General features: G+C 40.7%; 1 protein-coding gene across 1 annotated transcript in view; it reads right to left on the bottom strand.

The window, feature by feature from the left end:
- LOC138040104 (collagen alpha-2(I) chain-like) overlaps positions 1 to 2,500 on the bottom strand; it is a 104,107-nt gene that overhangs the window by 80,143 nt on the left and 21,464 nt on the right. The window lies entirely within an intron of this gene.

The following is a 2,500-nucleotide window of genomic DNA, read 5'->3' as shown; positions in this document are numbered from 1 at the left end:
AGACGCAGTCGAGGGTTTGTATAACTGTCTCGAATTCACCCAACTTCCCCGAGTGTTTAGAGGAGACTATGGAAACACGGGAAAGAAGTCCTCTATTGCTTTTATAAAATATTCCTCAAAGATAATTCGACAAATAAAGGTAAATGCTGGTTTTTTTTTTTTACTTCTTGATTGAAACAGATTTTCTTGATACAAGCCAGGGTTTGAGCCAGGCCGCGCCATTGCGCCAATCCCGGGCTGATATTGAAATTAGGTGCGGTTACATTAGACCTCTTGCCCATGGGGAACCTTGGGGTTACGGCTTGGGTTGGGTTTACCCTGGGTTATGATCGACTCCCCATTTGCGGTTACACACTTGTAAATTACCCAAGGGGAAGGTAAGCGTTGGCCTGTTTTGGTGGGAAACTTACCTTTAAGATAAGACAAGATGAGATTTATTAGTTTTTCCACTAAACGGTTTTTGAAAAACTAATTACAATACAAAATACATTAAAATTAAGGATCTAAAAAAAAAGTAAACATCGAAGATCTACATCTGGGCGACAAACTTTTCTTTGGCTTATTTTCGGTAATTGTCACGATCGGCGCTTCTCTTAAACTGTCCACCTCAATTAAGTTCAGCGATTCATCGCTTCATTTTAAGAGGGCAACAAAGACGTCGACTTCAGTTACGCTTTCTCTAGTCCTTGCAACTCTCCAATTTATAATTTAGACGTCGACTTGCTGCTGGCCAGAAAAGACGAGCTTGGGTATTTCCACGTCCGCAGTTGTTTACACAGTTCATCACAGCATGTATGAACCTCGCGTTCGGCAATCTTGTGATTGGTTGAGCCGCTTTGGGGTTTTGTTAACCATAAGACTTACATCTGGAACTGTCATGGGCAATTATTTTGTTACTTTTGACGTATCCATTGAAATTTCACACAGGAAATTTTCCTTTGGGCAGATCGGTTACACATAAAAAATTGCTTCCCCGTTGGAAAAAGCCACTTACCCAAGGGCAAAATGGCTAGTGTAACTGCAGCTATTGTCCCTTAAAAAAACGGCCAAGGGGACAAATTTTTTTTTCCTTCAAAAACTGGGGGTAGGGGGGTGGGGGGAAACTCAGAAGGAAGCACACAAGAAGAAATACAGTTCAGTACAAAAATTTCAAGCTGAAACACAAACCGTGGGAAGAATTTTATCGCGCGTTTACTTTTCAGTCACGCTCTACTAAAACATGTAGTCTCACGTTCAACCAAGCGTGACGCATCTGGGAATTAAAGTGTCACAGTGACAACGTATTCGTACAATAGACAGCTTTGTCGCTTTAAATGGAAGCCAGATTGAATCAGAGAAAAAAATACAGAAAAAGAACAGAGAAAGAAACAGATGAAGGCCAAAGGAAACCAACGCGTTCGCGATCTTTCTAGAAAACTTGGTTCCGAAATCACACTTGGCTGCACTTTGAAAAGGAGGCGATGTTCCGCTATTTTTGTCTGAAATCTAGAGTACGTGTACAAAGCTTAGTCATTGAATCTTGGTTTAAATATTCACAAAAAAAGTCTTGACACCATTTCCTTAACTTTTTTTGTTTGTATTAATTTTAATTACAAGTAACAGGTATAATTAGCACTTTTTCCGACTTATAAATTCAACTTAACGCTTTGTACATTAATCAACTGAAGATGACAGAAGTTGCTGTCGAAACATGTCTTGTAATTTCAAAAGTTTTGTCGTTCTTTAAATAACAGGTATAAATAAAAAATGTTTTTGTTGGCTTGCCTGTTTCCATGTTTGAACGTAAGAAAACTGAAAAAAAATTGACTGTCCCCCCAAAAAATGAAAATTCCCCCCACAATTTTAGCCAAGGGGACAAACTTTCCCTTAGTAATCAAATCCTAGCTCAAACCCTGACACGCTCATATTTCCTACCAGCCAATCAAAACGCGCGTCTGACTACATAACCAATCAAAATCCGTGTGATGTCACAGCCGTGTTTCCATACTCTCATCTAAACACAAAATAGGTATGAGCCGTTTCAGAGTGAAAATAGAGAATGAAGGATTCTCTGTTGCGTGCTCACCTTGTCCTCAAAACCTCAAATCCGGTGATTTCACGTCTTCATGTAGAGGACTGCAAATACATTTGCTCAAATCCGTGCTGCACGTGCAGCACGATTATTTATGCTCTTTTAACCAATGATATCATTGTTTTGCGCCGTTGATATTGCCGTCGCCGTCGCCGTCGCCGTCGCCGTCGTAAAATCTTAAGCTCCCTAATGACGACAGCGACGGCAACGAGAACGTCATCTCAAAAATACCGGGATATGTGTGGACGGGGCCTGAAACGCCAAACTTGAGGTTTGAGCCTAAGAACGTGAACGTTTCTTTCTCTATTTTACTCGTCGTGTAACGCGAACGAGATGGGATAATCATGAAAGACTTAGGGACAGTGCAAAGCCATATTTTCCTGTGACGTTGTCATCGACGTCGCCGTCGTAGAAATATTAAAGTCCCTA

Source organism: Montipora capricornis, chromosome 1 (assembly GCF_036669925.1).
Source record: "Montipora capricornis isolate CH-2021 chromosome 1, ASM3666992v2, whole genome shotgun sequence".
NCBI classification, from domain to species: domain Eukaryota; kingdom Metazoa; phylum Cnidaria; class Anthozoa; order Scleractinia; family Acroporidae; genus Montipora; species Montipora capricornis.
This window is presented reverse-complemented; position numbering and strand designations above follow the sequence as displayed.